This window comes from Schistocerca nitens, chromosome 4 (genome assembly GCF_023898315.1).
Source record: "Schistocerca nitens isolate TAMUIC-IGC-003100 chromosome 4, iqSchNite1.1, whole genome shotgun sequence".
NCBI lineage: Eukaryota > Metazoa > Arthropoda > Insecta > Orthoptera > Acrididae > Schistocerca > Schistocerca nitens.
In genome coordinates, this window is record NC_064617.1 from 157,263,332 (window position 1) to 157,280,576 (window position 17,245).

Here is a 17,245-nt window from a genome sequence, read left to right on the forward strand (position 1 = left end):
ATTCGAACCCTGCACAAGTTTTCAACTTCCTCATTTATTTCAGTTAATGGACACTAACAGTCAATGACTGAAATTCATTTGTGTATTAAATCATAGAGGCTGCTGGAAAGAACAGACACTCGATTCTTCAGGGCAGATTCACACACCTGGCTCGAACTCTCACGGGAATCGGCGAAATGGCGCGAGTAATGAAGATAATGGGGAAGGGACACTACATTTGTAGTGTGTGGATACGTTGAGAATTTGTGTCTGACGGTAGATGTTCTGAGGTAGTCGTCCAGTTGAAACCGTCACTGTGTCCGAATGGCTCACCCTCGGCCCTTGACGGGCATGAGGAGCGGAAGTGAACCATGTTTACGTCTCCGTTGCTAGTGGCCGTGCGCTGTTGCAGACTAGAGCATTCGTAACACATGGAGCAGATTGGATTTTTATTGGTAGAATCTGTAAGAAAAGACACTTTGAAATACGTGTTTGACAGTAACTTTGCACGACCTAAATCTTTTGATATAGAGGACTATGTGGAAGAAACAGTTAATAGCTCAGGATACAAGTGGAATTTGTGTGTCGACAGCAGCAGTATTGTCTGTCTTAAGTTAAAGAATCCCGAAAAATATGACCAAACTGCAGAATTATATTGAAACGAAAATTGAAACGTTCTAACGGCGATATCGGTGATGTTACTCACGCAGTACTTGGAACCAGCAGTAGTAGAGTTTTCGAACTACCGTTTGAAATAAATGCATTGTTGAAGCCTTATGGTACCATTCTAATCAACACTGCTGAGAAGTGGTCCAGTGCACATAAATTCCCGATTTCAGATGGAGTGTGGCAGGTGAAAATTTACATGATAAAGTGTTGTGGCGTAACAAGACAGCCACGCCACTCGGAAGTAGCCGAAAGGCACGCGTTAACTCACGCAGGCTAGTAGATAGGTCTGAAAGAGGATACGTAATGAATGCTATAAAGAAAAGTACGTAGCTCCTGGAATACTTAACTTTAATCCATCCTTGTGGTACATCGCTCTTGACGATACAAGTGAGACTCTTTAGATACAAGCTATGTAATGCTAATGGCGCCTTGCTAGGTCGTAGCCATTGACTTAACTGAAGGCTATTCTAACTATCGGCTCTGCAAATGAGCGAGGCTTCGTCATTGTGCATCGCTAGCTACGTCGTCCGTACAACTGGGGCGAGTGCTAGTCCGTCTCTCGAGACCTGCCGTGTGGTGGCGCTCGGTCTGCGATCACTGACAGTGGCGACACGCGGGTCCGACGTGTACTAATGGACCGCGGCCGATTTAAAGCTACCACCTAGCAAGTGTGGTGTCTGGCGGTGACACCACATAAAGCATATCCTCTCACATATCAACGTCTGTGGATGTAGGACTGTTGTTATTTACGAGGGGTTGAGTAGAATGTGCGCGGGATGTGATTCCACGGGACTTGTGCGCGTTCACTATCTGCAGCGTCGAGTGACAACTGCCTACGTGGGAGACAGCTGTCCCACCCACTGGGTCACAGCCACCGATAACGTACTTCACAGCAGTTCGTGGAGCACTGGCTACGACATCAGAGGCAGTTATTGATGACAATAAGGGCCGCGTAGAAAGGAACGCACGAATGGAAGAGACCGGTGCAGAAGAATACAGTTACGGCCCATCCGCGTGACACTGAACGAGGCAGCCATGCAGATATTGCGCATAACAACGCAAACAACGGTGGCACGATCGCAGCTACAATGAGACGCAGTCCCCACGTGAGACCGACTCACAGATGACAAACGAGGAAACAACGGAAACCTGAGCTAACTAAAACAAAAAACATAGGATTTCCCTTCAAGAAGCTGAAAAAAGTACACCCACGACAGAAACTACAAGACACTCCGTCGGAGAGCCGGAATGAAGATCAACAAATGTCGAAGAAATCCGCACGCCATAACTCTCGGGCCGTGGAGTAGGAAAATTAGAGGAATCCATAAACACCATAATGATACAAAAAGGTGCAACAAACACGAACAAACAACCTACTGACGAACGGTAGGGGAAAAAAGGGAACAAGGAAAGCCAACCACCTGGAGGCATGGGAGGGGGATAAGCAAGAAGTTGTTCAAAACCAGACAATGGCGGCAACATCGGATGAAGAGGACTTGGTCAAACACGAGGCCCCACATCAAAAGAAGCAGACACTGAATCTACCTTCTGTGAAGAAAGGATTTATAACAAACCTCAAGGTAACGTAGAACACAGTGATAGTCATATTGAAAATCTCACACCTAACAGCATGTGTCTGCAATATTACGCGACAACTCATCTTGGCATCAAGAAATGGAGGAGTGTAATCAGCAGGCAGCACAAAGTGGCAGACGCGATACAAGGGAAGCTCAGCGGGATTGATGCAGACATGGAAGATACCTTCTGGTAATACACAGCGATGAATCGAAGCCTGATGGAAATAAGTGCTATCACTGATTTACAATCATATAGTGCAGCTACAGTTAACATTGATAGAATCACTAATTTCACCAAAATTGAATGCCTACGAGGTTTTATATCTGCGTTCGATATAAACAGAGTCATGTTGCAAGAAGTGTGTACAGAGAGGGTGGAACATATGGTAAGATAGAATGCTATCGTGAATAGAGGCACCGCCATGTTACTTAAGGAGGGGATGTTAAAAAGTTAGCAAATGGACGAGGGATATCTGTCGAAACAGACACAACTCAGCTCATTAAAATCTAAGTTCCGTCCGTTTCGCAAGCCGGACTGGATACCACTGCCTCATTTCAGGAAAGCGTAGCTGAGCTAATCCCACGAAGGAGAACACCATCCTCGCTAATGACCTCAACTGCGTTCTTTCCACCGCCAACCAAACGCCTAATCCTAACGTATATCTGTAACTGGGAGACTTAGTGAAAGGATTGCACCTGGCACAGCCAGCCAAAAGGGAATTCAGGTTTCACTTACATTACCACCCGTTCCATGAATAGGATAGAATCTACGCTTTTAGTAGCCTGAAAATTAGTGTTCTCGGCGCCGAAATTTCTACAGTCTGTTTTTTTCTGACCATTTGGCAGTTGTGGCTAAGATTAACATGCCAAGGCAAAGGGCATTTAGGGGTAGGGGGTACGTGGAAATTTAATATCTCACACCTGATGAACACTGAGCGTGAGCACGAGTTAAATTAAGGCTGGGAAATGTACATAAGGAATACACGGCGCTACAGAACTAAGGTGGAAAGTTTTGTAACGCAAGCAAAACCTACAATACAAACTTTACTAAAAATGTGTGCCTTCCGAAAGAACCGGTGGGAAAGACACACATTGGAATTCTGCTTCCAGTGTCTAAGAGAACCACATGCAGATATTGCCAATATGCCATCTCACATCACGATAGTAAAACAGATCAAGTCCAAAATAACCGCTCCGAAACGCCGGGAGATAGAGCTGCGTTGAGAACTAAAAACCTGCGCTTTTCCACCTTCTGGCCGAATTCAAAAGAGGATGTCGACTGCACATAAGGTCTCTCCGAAATGATGATGAAGAGAACTTATCCACCAACAGGACATCAAAGAATCTGCCCAGGATTATTTCACAAGACAGTGTGCTGAAGGGGACATTTAAGACAACGAGTGTTGTGAGGCATTCTTAATTTGGATTGACCCGACTGCAACGGAAGCAGTAAATGCGGAACTGGAAACTACGTAAAATCACTGAAGAGGAACTGTACGAAAACTTGGAAGCAAGCCCGAGGAAGAAATCCCCAGGACCCAATGGTTTATCAGTAGAGTTTTACTTAAATTACTGGAAATTAATCCACAGTACGCTGATTGCAGCACTGGATGAAAAACGTACGTCTGCTACTGTCCCCTCTGAATTTTTACAAGGGCTCATAGTGCTGACTCCTAAAATTACTGCCCTAATGATTTGCAAAACATGCGTCCTGTATCGCACGTAAACGCTGACTATAAGCTAGTTGCTAGGATGTTGCTTCATCGATTGAATAATATTGTTTGTTGCCTCATCGGTCAATACCGGTCAGTACAGCAAGCGCTTGAGGCATCCGGAAAGTAACGGCTGTCGCTTCGGCATCCAACTACAGAGTGGTCATCATGTCGTTAGACATGGAAAATTCATTTGATAGGGTCCCTTACAACTACCTGCTAACTGTCATGTCGGAAATGGAAATGAAGCCTGGTAAGGTGTAGAATTGGTGAGCAGGGCACATGGGCTGCTGGACTGGAATACTGCCCCCGTCTGATGATACAAAAATTTATTTTCACCACTTAATTAACATTTGCAAATTACGGTGATCCACACCGATTATTCAATTGTATAAAAGCAATAAGAATTTTAAAAAATTAAAATAAAAACAGCCTTATGGCCACAACCTACAAAAAATACTTTACACAAATATAACCTTAACATAACTACAGATCTGCGCTCACTAGTTGTGAAATTAAGTCAATTATCAGGCCTTGTGAATATGAAAAACAACAATTTGAAAAAGCTATTAGGTTTCAAAAATACTCGAATAGCAAGATCTCATAAATACGTGAATTAACTACTATGGAAAACATTCGACAATATGATGTTATGATAGCCTGAAAGATGTACACAGCAATCAGCACATTCTTTACGTTTGGCGTTCACATCGGCCGCGCATCTGTATTTCGTGCTCGAGTTCGAGTGACAACAACAAGCAGGAGGGCCTACGCACACCAATAACGGCTTCTTGAACCCAGTATTAATACACAGTTCACTAAAATACTAAAACCAACAGCCAAGCATTGGGTAGTGCCAAATGCAGGAAGAGATGTTAGACGTTATAATGTGACAACTGTAGTTACTATTAAAGCAATAGCTCATTGAACAAGCTCCAATGACGTGAAATTTCACGCGTTAAAATTACAAACTAAATTTAGCTCAAGGTGATAATGACCAGACAGTTTGCATACAGTCTTAAATACCAAAGCACAGTTTGACGGCGCAAAATTTTTACTATTACAGTTGCCGCCGGCCGCGGTGGCCGTGCGGTTCTAGGCATTTCAGTCCGGAACCACGGGACTCCTACGATCGCAGGTTCGAATCCTGCCTCGGGCATGGATGTATGTGATGTCCTTAGGTTAGTTAGGTTTAAGTAGTTCTAAGTTCTAGGGGACTGATGACCTAAGGTGTTAAGTCCCATAGTGCTCAGAGCCATTTGAACCATTTTTGAACCAGTTGCCAACAAGGAAGAAGTTTGCAATTCCAATTTACATAAGCCGCTCAAGTTTTATACAAAGAATAAACTTTGATTCACGTAACTGACCACTTAACATATTAACAATAATAATGAAGAAAATGAATCGCCGAATATCGGCCACACTTGTAATTCAAGATAAATGCAACGAAAACTCGGCACAACGCAGTTACATGGACTTGTAATACCAAGTATCCAGGACCCACGTCCAAATGGTTTAAGGAATGACTAACGGAAGTCAAAGTGGCTGCATGGTGCAATCACATCCAAATGTTCTACCACAAAATGGCTCACCATATAAAGTTAGTCCAGCACCTCGCTGTTAACATGCACGCCAGGGTAAATTAACGCGCTCTCCTCAGTGTTGGGGATAGACACGACCCTTAAACAGAGCCTCTTGGAATAGAAATGATCGAATGGCGCCAGTGGCCGGGAGTTACAGGCGGGAAGTTCGGCCGCCAAGTGCAAGTCATTGAGTGCGACGCCATATTGGGCGACTGGCGCATCGACTCTGTGAATGAAATGATGATGAGGAGAGAAAATCTCCAACCCCAGCCAGGAATCGAATCCGGACCCCCGTGCGTGGCATTCCAACGCGCTGACCGTTCAGCTAATAAGGCGGACAAGAGAGCCTATGTTGACCGGTGGCTGCTTGCGCACTTTAGTTCCGCTCGCCGCCAGACCCAGGCACCGGAATGTCAACGTCGTGCATCCTCGCAGTACACAAAGCGGCGACTGACGACTCGCGATGTTCCGTGCGCTCTCTTCCCTCCGCCACTGCCCCCGACGGAGTCTCCCCTCGCGACCCGCGGCCATTCTAAATAGAGGGCGCTAGCCAACCAGTACGACGCAAAGCGCGTAACTTCGACAGAGAAACTATTCTGCCGAGAGCATCGCAGGAAGTCACGGCTCAAAGCCATTTTTTGTAAATATCATCGGGAGATTATGCACTCATGTAACTGCAAGAATTCTTGTCAATGGACAATGCACAGCAAGAACTCCTTCCCAGCGTCGATACGACAAGGCTGCTCCGTCTCGATGCTGCTGTTCTCGATATCAGTCGAGCCTCTTCTACGATCAATATTTCTCAAGCTTCCTGAAATTGAAATTGGAGGTAACAAATGTGTATGTAGATTTTACGCTGGTAACCTGGCCGTGTTCTGGACTGATTCAGTCCATGTTACGAAGATACAGGACGTTATTCAAAAGTATAGTTCCTATTCTGGAGCTAAAATCAGTTTAGATAAGTCTAGCATTATAAAGTTAGGCCTAGAGATAGGATTCGTAGAAATGGATCAGTAGAAGAAGCAGATAGCCTATTTTGGAAAATGAAACTCAACAACCGCCGAGCGGTATTAAGAAAGAATTCCATCCGTTTTCTAGATATGAAATAAAATTCACTGGCTGCTTCATGGACATACGTGTAAAATTAGTGTTAAATCTTTCACATATGCGTTTTGGTATTTATGATGTTGCAGTGTGTTTCGTTTGTCACAGACAGACATTTCCGGAAGAAAAAACAATTGATACACCCGGAAAGACGGCGTCGAATTTGGTCCAATGGTGGCATAAGCCATCTGGTGTAGAGTAGATGTACTGATAGTGGTTTTAACGTCGTCCGCCAACACACAGCGTAGCGTAATAGGTATTAGAGGGCCATTTGTGTCTATCATTTAATAATGAATGCTCACAGCTTGAAGGCTGAGTGTGGTGCAGACTTGTGAAGGAAGGAGACAATCATGTCACGGGCACATTCGTGCGTCCTACAGCCAATTGAACGAGATTGGAAGGGGTCAAACTGTGGCATTCCGAGTGGCTGGATGGTCTTTTCGGAGAATTATCACGCAACATGGGCGTGCTGCGTCAGTTGTGCAATAATGCTGGTATCAGTGGTCACGCTAACATTCTCACACCCTTAGACGAGGTTCTGAACGACCACCCAGCACGGACCCCTGCCAGGATATCATGCTGTGAGGGTGACATTGGCAGATCGCCCAGCTACTTCAGCACAGATAATATGGCTTGTGAGGCCAAATGTATCAGCACGAACAGTTGTGAACCGATTATTAGTAGTGGGACTACGGGCACGCACACCTCCAGCCCATCTTCCACTCACGCTACAGCATCGATGTGCACGGCTCGACTGCTGCCATCAGAGGATCACTTGGAAGGTGGAATGGCGTGCTATGGTCTTCAGCGACGAATGCAGATTCTGCCTGCATGCACGTGACTGTGACCTGATGTGCGCTGTCTCGTACAGTGCATTCGTCCGAGACAAACTGGCCCAACCCCAGGCCTGAGGTTCGGTAAGCTACAACTCTTGTTCACCTTTGGTCGCTTTTCCGGAGGGGACCCTAACCAGCGCCCAGTACGTGCAGAACGTTGTTACAGCCGTTCTTTTGCCCTTCTTATAACAGGAAGGTAATGTGTTATTCCAACAGGAGAGTGATCTTCTAAACTCTGCCTGTCAAACTCAACTCACTCTGCAAGAGGTGCAGCAACTTCCCTGGCCAGAACTTTCTCTGGACTAGTCTCCAATCGAGCACAAGTGGGATGTGGTGAGACATGAAGCGACTCGTGCGACTCGCCAACGAACAATTCTTACAGAAGTACGCGGAAAGGTTGAGCATGCGTTGCGTAACGTATCCCAGCAGAGTATTCGTCAACTGTGAGATCGACTGGATGCTAGAGTCAGTGCCTGCACTGCCGAACGTTGAGACTATGCCACGTACTAATATGGGTGTTTCAGTAGGTGTTGATACCTGGTACCTTAGAATCGCTAATGCCATTGGTCTGTAAATACAATCATTTCAAGTACTCTATATGCAATATTGTAACAATAAAGCTTTAGTTATTGAGAAACCTGTGAAGCAGTGTACTAACTTTTTCTGGCAATATATACACAATATCCTCCCGCACAGGCCAAGAAGGCCTTAAGGCACCGACCGGGCGCCGTGTCATCCTTAGCCCACAAGTGTCACTGGATGCGGATATGGAGGGACATGTGCTCAGCACACCGCTCTGACGGCCGTGTGTCAGTTTCCGAGACCGGAGCCGCTACTTCTCAATCAAGTAGCTCCTCAGTTTGCCTCACAAGGGCTGAGAGCACCCTGCTTGCCAACAGCGCTAGGAAGACCAGATGGTCATCCATCCAAGTGCTAGCGCAGCCCGACAGCGCGTAACTTTGGTGATCTGACGGGAACCGGTGTTACCACTGCGGCAAGACCGTTGCCATATACAATATCCAGTGTCAACAATTTGCTGATCAGTATTAACAAAAACTTATTGCTTGAGAAACTTTTGATATAAATAAAGTGCTAACGAGTACCACTTGATCTGTGAATTGAAGACCAGCCTTTGCATGTAATTTCCCCTTTGAGAAATTACTTTATCTTTGCATCTTACAGCTCCCACATCCTAGCTCCCTACCTCTTCAGTTCTGTGACGTTTGGAGGTACTTTTCCCATGATTTTAGCCCATTCCTCCAGGTTACTGTGAACATGAACCAGGATGCGATTTCGACATTTTTGGTGACCACATGCTGCCTTTTATCTACACCGTGGACACCCAGAAGGTGACAGCAGCAGTGTCCACATGACTGCACGCATACATTTGATCGAAAGATTTTTGGGCACGCCTAAGTAATGCGGCACTGTTCACAAGATGTCATGAGAGGGGGACCTACCAAAATTAAGTACGCATGGAATATTGTTAGTAGAAAAGCAGTAACAGCAGAGCGTCCCAGTGAGGAGAGCTCAGTGACTTCGAATGTGGACTAACAACCATTGGATGTCAATCAGATAAGAAATCCATCAGGAACATTGCAACCTTTCTACAGCTGAAAGTCTTGTCAAACCAATGGGGCATGTTGATACGATTTCCACAACTGTTCTACTGATGTTGAATGAAATACTATCACCAGTTTATCTGTTATCTTTATTTTAAGAACCACGACCGTTTTCAACCTCCAGGGCCATTATCTACTGGAGTATATCAGGCGTCAAGAGAGGACAGAGGACGACTTCGTGTCCTCTCAGGACATCTGACATATTCCAGTAGATAGTGGCTCTAGAGATCGAGTCCGCAGCTCGTAGTCCGGCGGTCGCGTTCTCGCTTCCTGACCACATGGTTCGATTCCCGGCGGGGTCACGGATTTTCAACAGCTCGAGATGACTGGGTGTTTGTGCTGTCCTCATCATTTCATCATCATTCATGAAAGTGGTGAGACTGGACTGAGCAAATGTTCGGAATTTGTAAGGGCGCTGGTAAACGCGCAGTTCAGGCCGCACATCACCATAATCATCATCTAGGGATCGATACCGGTCGTGGTTCTCAATATAAAGAAAATGTATAAAAAATGGTAATTTTACAGTCCTCTCCTCCCCCCCCCCTCCACTCATAGATAAATTTCTGGGACACCCATGATCACAATAACAAAAGCGATTTGCCGATAGCATAACAGGGTAGAAAATCGGATATTAACTAAGGCGAACAATTTGGTCAAAGCCCCTGGAGCAGCTGGTGCTGGCATGTTATTCAGTATCTTCTCAAGCGGACCCTGACGACTGCTGGTGATGGAACGGAAATGGAAACGAGAATACGCAGATAAACAAGGAACAGACTGCGCTCGAGCACTGACGAGCGGGGTAGGACGGTCCTAAACATCGCATGACATCAGCAGAAGCAAACAGCTGTAAGTTTCAAAGTGGTAGCACCAGTCCAAGTAGCTCAATGACTGTGCGTAGATGGTTACCAGGAATGGGGTAAAGTGGTCGAGCATTTTCTCATTGCCCGCACATTTCTCTAGACAATACTAAGCAACATATGGTCCTAATAACCCAATAGTATATAAAAATTAAGGTTATGACAAAGGCAGACTAAAATTGGTTTCAGGTCTAATTTTCGTTAGGATAATTATCACTCGAAAATATTCACGTTTTACGCATATGAATAAAGAATATCTTCTGTCAATAGCTCAAAAGTGCTGAAACATAGTTGGCTAAATATTAAAATGCAGTTGGTTGCATAACAGACGGATCTTACAGGCTATAATTTTATTTAATTTTGTCTGCTAGCACAGTCACTGCAAATGCAGTAAAACCAAATAATGATAATCTCTGATTTATTTTTACTAGAACAGTAAGCAGTTTCCCGTCTAGGACGACCCTATGCCGACGATGTTTTTACTCGCGAACTAATTACAGAAAAAGACGATAATTCAGTCTGGGGAAACTTACAGCATTTATCGGCTATAAAGAAAGATGTAACCGCATCCACGGAGAAAAAAGAAAACACTGGTCAGAAATAAATTACCACCAGGCAATTGATAAAAGTATACAAAGGTTTATGTGAAAGCACCAAAATAGGAATATATAATGGCAAAGAACTAACACCGTAAGTAGAGATCAACCAAGGAGTGAGGAAAGGTTGTAGTACAAGGTGACCCAAAAGTCCGTTAACATTTAAAAATGCTCTTCTTCACAGAATATTGTACGTAGAGAGGCAATAATTGACACACATGCCTGAAATGACGTGGAGTTTTATTGGAACCACAAATGGGTGCAAAAACAGGCCAATAGATGGCGCTGGACAGCAACATGTGAATGACACCGCTTGAGAAACATGTATAAAATGAGCTGTAATGAGAGAGTCAGATGTTCCGTCAATCGTGGCGTGTAGACTGTACCAGAAGAGGCACTTATAATCGGAATGGAGAATCCGCTACAATCTTATCGCCACAAAAAGGATATTCGAAAGGGTAAAGGTTCTGTGAGAAGCGACGCTGTGAAGAAAATGATTAATAAAATCGAAACCACGGGTTGTCTAGACAATCGGCCCCGTAGTGAGTTCACACAGATGCTGTTGCTGCTTGGACAGTTCGGGAAGAAATGGAGACTTCAGAGGGTTCACCTCTACATGGTAACGTGAGGGCTCGGGAAGACTCACGTCGCTCCCGAATCCCAGGCACTACTGTCTGCAGAACACAATGGCCTACCTCCAGAGCCGTCCGTACAAAATCCAGAGGCATCATGAACTGTTAGCCACCGACTTTGAGACGCGGAGAACATTTGCGATATGAGTACCTCAAAAAATGGGGAAGATCATGATTTGTTTTCTAACGTGTTGTGGACAGACGAAGCCCATGTCACATTGTGAGTGTCTATCAACACCTACATCAGCAGAATATAGTCCGCCAAAAAATGCTAGAACTGTCGTGGAAACATTAACGAGAAATTCACGATGTGGTGTCGGTTTACACATCAATCGTGATCGGACCCGTTTTCTTCTAGGAAATGTGAGGTGCTGCTTTTCAAGCCATCAACGTGACAGGTGTAACATACGTCGATATGTTAGGGAATCGCATCATCCCTAGCCTGCCTGATAAACAGCTTCTGGAAGGTATGACTTTTATGTAGGATGGCGCTTCACGTGTGAAAGATTTCTTGCTCACATCGTTTGGTGAGGATTGCTTGCTGAGCCACCACTTCCACCATCCTTGGCTTCCCAGGTTCCCAGACCCCAATCCAAGTGATTATTGGTTGAGGGGTTAGTAGACGTCGCAAGTCTACCGTAATACTCCGATCTCGTTAGGGGTACTGAAAAATAACATCCGACGGCAATGTCCCACCATACCTACTGATATGCTGTACAGTGCTGTTCACAACATTGTCCCTCTACTACAGGTATTCGGCCCGCATCTCGTGGTCGTGCGGTAGCGTTCTCGCTTCCCACGCCCGGGTTCCCGGGTTCGATTCCCGGCGGGGTCAGGGATTTTCTCTGCCTCGTGATGGCTGGGTGTTGTGTGCTGTCCTTAGGTTTGTTAGGTTTAAGTAGTTCTAAGTTCTAGGGGACTTATGACCACAGCAGTTGAGTCCCATAGTGCTCAGAGCCATTTGAACCATTTTTTACAGGTATTCTTGGTGTATGATGGCCGACATGTTAGGCATGTATTACAAACAACATCGTCTTTGCCTAAAATCAGATTATTGCTTTTATATCACATGAAGTACAATCAGCTGGTCATTCTGTGAACCTTTTTTTAATTTCAATAAAACCCTAAGTCATTTCAAGAAATTGTGTTAACTCTTAAGTCTCTACCTACTTTATTCCGTGAAGCATCGACTTTTCAAATGTTAACGGACTTTCGGGTCGCCCTGTAGGCCACCTACATAGGTCAACAGAACTGTTAAAAATTTGTTAAACATTTAGATCTACGAACTGGTCAGGAAATGGTTGAACGACAGGATACCATAGAACTGAGAAAGATAAGAATCGAAATCCGACACTTTTTCCGACCACCAGATAATCATACAGGACAGTAAAGACAAATTACAAACAGCGATACATGGATCAAACAATGTAAGCCTAAATTATAACCTTAAGATACCAACAACAAAACAACAACAACAGTCTTTAGAGAAAACACCGCATAAGAACTAAGATAATTCTCTGTAATACTATAACGGCACAGGTGTCCCATCTAGCATGTTACATAAAATTAGTAGCAGAGAAAGGCATAAATGGCTCTATGGTCATCAGTCCCCTAGAATTTAGAACTACTTAAACCTAACTAACCTAAGGACATCACACAACACCCAGTCATCACGAGGCAGAGAAAATCCCTGACCCCGCCGGGAATCGAACCCGGGAACCCGGGCGTGGGAAGCGAGAACGCTACCGCACGACCACGAGCTGCGGACAAGGCATAAATGAGAAAAAAAAAATCAACAGGTGTCAACATGGATGTGGCACGGTAAGAAAATTAAAGGGCAAAACGAGAGGAGAAACCCAAATGAAATTTTACAATGTCATGGCATCATCCACAGCACTATGTGGGAGTGGAACTCTGACATGAAGATCAGACAATCTGAAACATTAGAAATGAGCTTTCCTAGATCTGTGAAATGTTGGTCAAAGGGAGACAAAATAATAGGTGAAGACATAAGGACAAAAATAATCCAAAGAAGCCCGACTGAAAACAAAAATGTGCTGCCTATGTGACCTCAGAGAATCTCTCAGGAGCGGTGGAATATAGTCCCATTGGAAGGAGTATTGTGCGAACGCCGAGAAAGAGATGGTGAGGCGAGAACAGGCCATAAAGCTTAACACTGTACTTGTTGAAGAAGAATCCTCTTTGGAACGACACGTGGAACGTTGTGCTTGACATTTACGTACTTTAACAGAAGCTAATCGTCAAAGAGTGCCTTCAGCTGGGTGTGGCATAAATAAAGAGACAGGTGGGCGTTCTCCCTCGTCCAACTGAGCCCATGATTATGGCTGGAGGCGGCGTTACCGTCATGACTGAAGTACCACAGTAGGTAACCTAAAACAAAAAAAGTATCGCAGCAGAATGGAAAGAAAACCAGTTGAAATATCTGACATGAAAAAATCTGGGGTAAGCGAAATGCTTTACAGGAGCTACAGAAGATTCAGTCATCTTTAGCACTGTCCTTATATACTCTTGGTATTCAAAATTTGAGTTAGTGGAAACGCACTGGTTACAGTTACACTGGTTACAGTTTGGTTACAGTGATCATCACTACGTTCGCCTCTGTCTTGTCTTTGGTCGTGACTTGTTGTTCTTTTGTAGGATAACACAATTTACCACCTAAAGTTTTCCTTTGCACACATACCACCGAGGTCTCTGAAAAACTAGCTGCAGTAGCTTTATCACTACCACGATTTCACACGTATTCTTCCTCAATGGTACTTTAAATTTACGATGCACCAGTAGACAAAGTAATATACGACAGAGTCATTCCAGCATGCATCAAACCTAATTGCTACTAGCGGCTACGTGTGAATGAGGATATATTTTCAGACTCCGTAATGAGCCATCTACGTGCGGAACATGCCCCTGTCGTATACATTTATGACGGCCGCGACCGCATTTTTATGTTGCTTCGGCAGAAGCCAGTACTACTGTTTATCGCAGTGTAACATCGCTTTGTCTACGTCACACGACTAAAACGGATAAGAAGATACTCCCACAAACTGTTTCTTTTGTTTTTGATGCTGGCTAGTTGTATTTTTCAGCGATCTAACAAGCTGTCGGTTATGCTAGTGATTTATTTAATGGAAACACGGTTTATTATTCGCGTTATGCCTCATTTTATCAAAGAAATTGTCACCAGTATGACACGATAACAATGCAGACCTCCTCGTTGGGCAGCAATAGCTTGCTGTCAAGAACTTTAATGAATTAATATATGACTCAGACCAGCACATCTAATTCTATAATGTAATAATCCATTACAAAGACCACCAGTCACTTTCATAGGTTCAAGATGGCCCATTTCACGTATGAAAACGTGTGTTTCTCTAATAATTTTGAGAAATGGTTAAGAATGCGCAAATAATTTAAAAGAAGCCGCACTTTGCACAAAATGTAAACTCCTCATCATTTTAGTTGGCATTTACTCGTCCACTATTATATAAAGACTACCTATGATCACACATGCGCACTCCTCCATGATATCTATTGCCGTCCATTGACCTCCGATTAGATTGTCGTCTCTGACTTTTCAAATCCCTCGGGATCCAAAAGAGAAATTTCCAACGCTCATCCATGTTCCTGACTTTTTGTTCACGCCATCGCCCTTTAATTTAGATCTAAGTTTGAATTACTTCTTCCAATTCAGACTGATTTTTGGTATGTTAGTTTTCCTGTCTTTCCCACTTCTTCCTATTTCATGAGGAACCATGTCTTTCAAAATATCGTTTCACATTAAGTGTCTATGCATCTCAGTTGTTAAGAAACTTGTAGCAGGGGAGAGTGTTGTACTTAATGATAGTATACCTAGGAACAAATAACGTTTTCTGGTTTTTTTTTTCAGATTAGTGACTCACTTTTGCCATCACGTGAAGGAATGCCCACTAGAAACCACAATAAGTAGTTTCCCGTATTTTGTATTATTATTGTTGGTGTGGGGATATGAGATTGTGTTTTGTGAAACGTTTGTACTCGTAAATAGTACGATTTCTACATTCTTAAATGATATGTTTTAAAACTATTTGGAGGAGATCATTAAGTCGTCCGTTACAGAGTTTCATGGTGAGTAAAACGTCTGTACGTTTGGAAAACTAGTTGCGTAACGTGAGGGAAATTACCCCAAACTTCATCGGTCGTGCATCATCTTTGCCATGGAACACGTGATATTTGCTTATAAGTTTCTTCAATGTTTTGACAGTTTTGCATATTTTGAAAATATCAATTTTTATTAGTTGTCAATAATTTCTATTTCAAAATGTTATCAATTTCTGACTGGTTTTTTTTATTACACTTCCTCTTAATTTGATTTCACTTGCTGATCGTTGGTGTATAGTAGAGAATTTATGTAACACATGGCCCATTAAATACAATACTGACAATATTCTCTCGATAACAACACTTTCAAACTTGAATAGAAAATTCGTTCCTAGGGGCATGATTACATTATAACTTGGAACAGTTTTTTTTTTTTTTTTAGGTGGAGAAACTTTAACTATCCGTAGTAATTTTTGTCATTTGTGAAAAAGACTGCTGCACATATAAAGTGAATGCTTTCATCGCAAAATTAAGAACATGCACTGAACTTCTATTATAGGTTCTGCTAGAGGTGGAAGTCTGAGAACTCTTCCAGCGTAGAATACTCTATCCTATTCACTGGTTGCAATCTTCGTGATTCAGAAAAATCGCTCCAGGAAAATGCCGCGATGGTTCCTTTGAAAGGGCATGGCAGATTTACTTCCCCATCCTTAACACAATCCAAGCTCGTGCACCGTCACTAGTGGTCTCGATGCCGACGGGACGTCAAACTTTATCTTTCTTCCTGTTGAAAGCTTGGAATTGTATCCAAATTTGGCGTTTTATGCAAGTACTCCGTCGCGATAAACTTCGTAGCCATATCCATGTACAGTAATCTAAAAGTACTTCTGCTGATCAGTTATCCCACGTCTACATTCTTTTCCCTATGTTCGAATTTGCAGTATAAGTTTTTCAATAATTTTTTATTAATTTCTCTGCAATAAAAGCTAGTAACGCAATATCATCCGACATTCGATGGAGGTTCATGTACTTTTAATTAAAACGTATTTCTCAAACGCCAGTTTTAATCAGGGCACCAGTAAAGTTTTTTTTTTGAAACTGTGGCGTACTTCATGCTGATTGCTCTGTGGCATAATTTAATTTCTTACAGGCTAGCGGTCCATTGAGGATATCCACATCGAAACTCATATCTTCGCGCGATTACATTCCATTCCTTTACTTAAAAAAAAGATACAGTAGCTATAAGGAGCTTTGAAATCAAAAGATCCGAAACGCAACAACCAAAAAGGTTGAAATTTGGTTGTGCCGGTTTGGGATGACGTAGTCAGTCATCTAGGGACGCGAATGCAATGTTTATCGTGGTTGTGTGCACATGCAGGCACATGACGTAATGATGCTCACCGTCTTTGTCAACATCCGTAATCCGATACTCATCGAATTCCTCGAGCACAGAGAAACAGGTAACAGTGACGTGTACGGTGAGGCACTCCGTATCCTACGCAAGTCCATTAAGAGCAAGCGGCCTGGGCTGTTCGAGGAGGGAGTGGTTCAGCACCACGATAAACCGCGTCCACTCGTCTCCAAGGTCACACGAAGTGTAATGGCCAACTTCTAGTGGGAGAAGCTTGATCGTCCGCCCTGCAACTGGGACATGTCGCCCGGAGACTTCCATGTGTCTGGATAGATAAAAAAACATCTCAGAGGGAAGCGTTTCAACCCTCACGTCAAACTGAAAGTCATCGTGAAAGACTGACTCCTGTCACAGCCACGGAAATTCTGAGATGAGGGAATCCTTCGGCTCGTAAAACAACACATTCTTGTTTCTCACTCTTTCTTTTAAACACACCTCATACATTGCTTTCTGTATATAATTTTGTAAGTTCATTATTATTTATTTATTTATCTTTCAGCTGTAATTATTTTTATTGAAAGAGCACTACTCACTATTTTCTTTCATTTCTTTCATATCTCGAATGATTATGT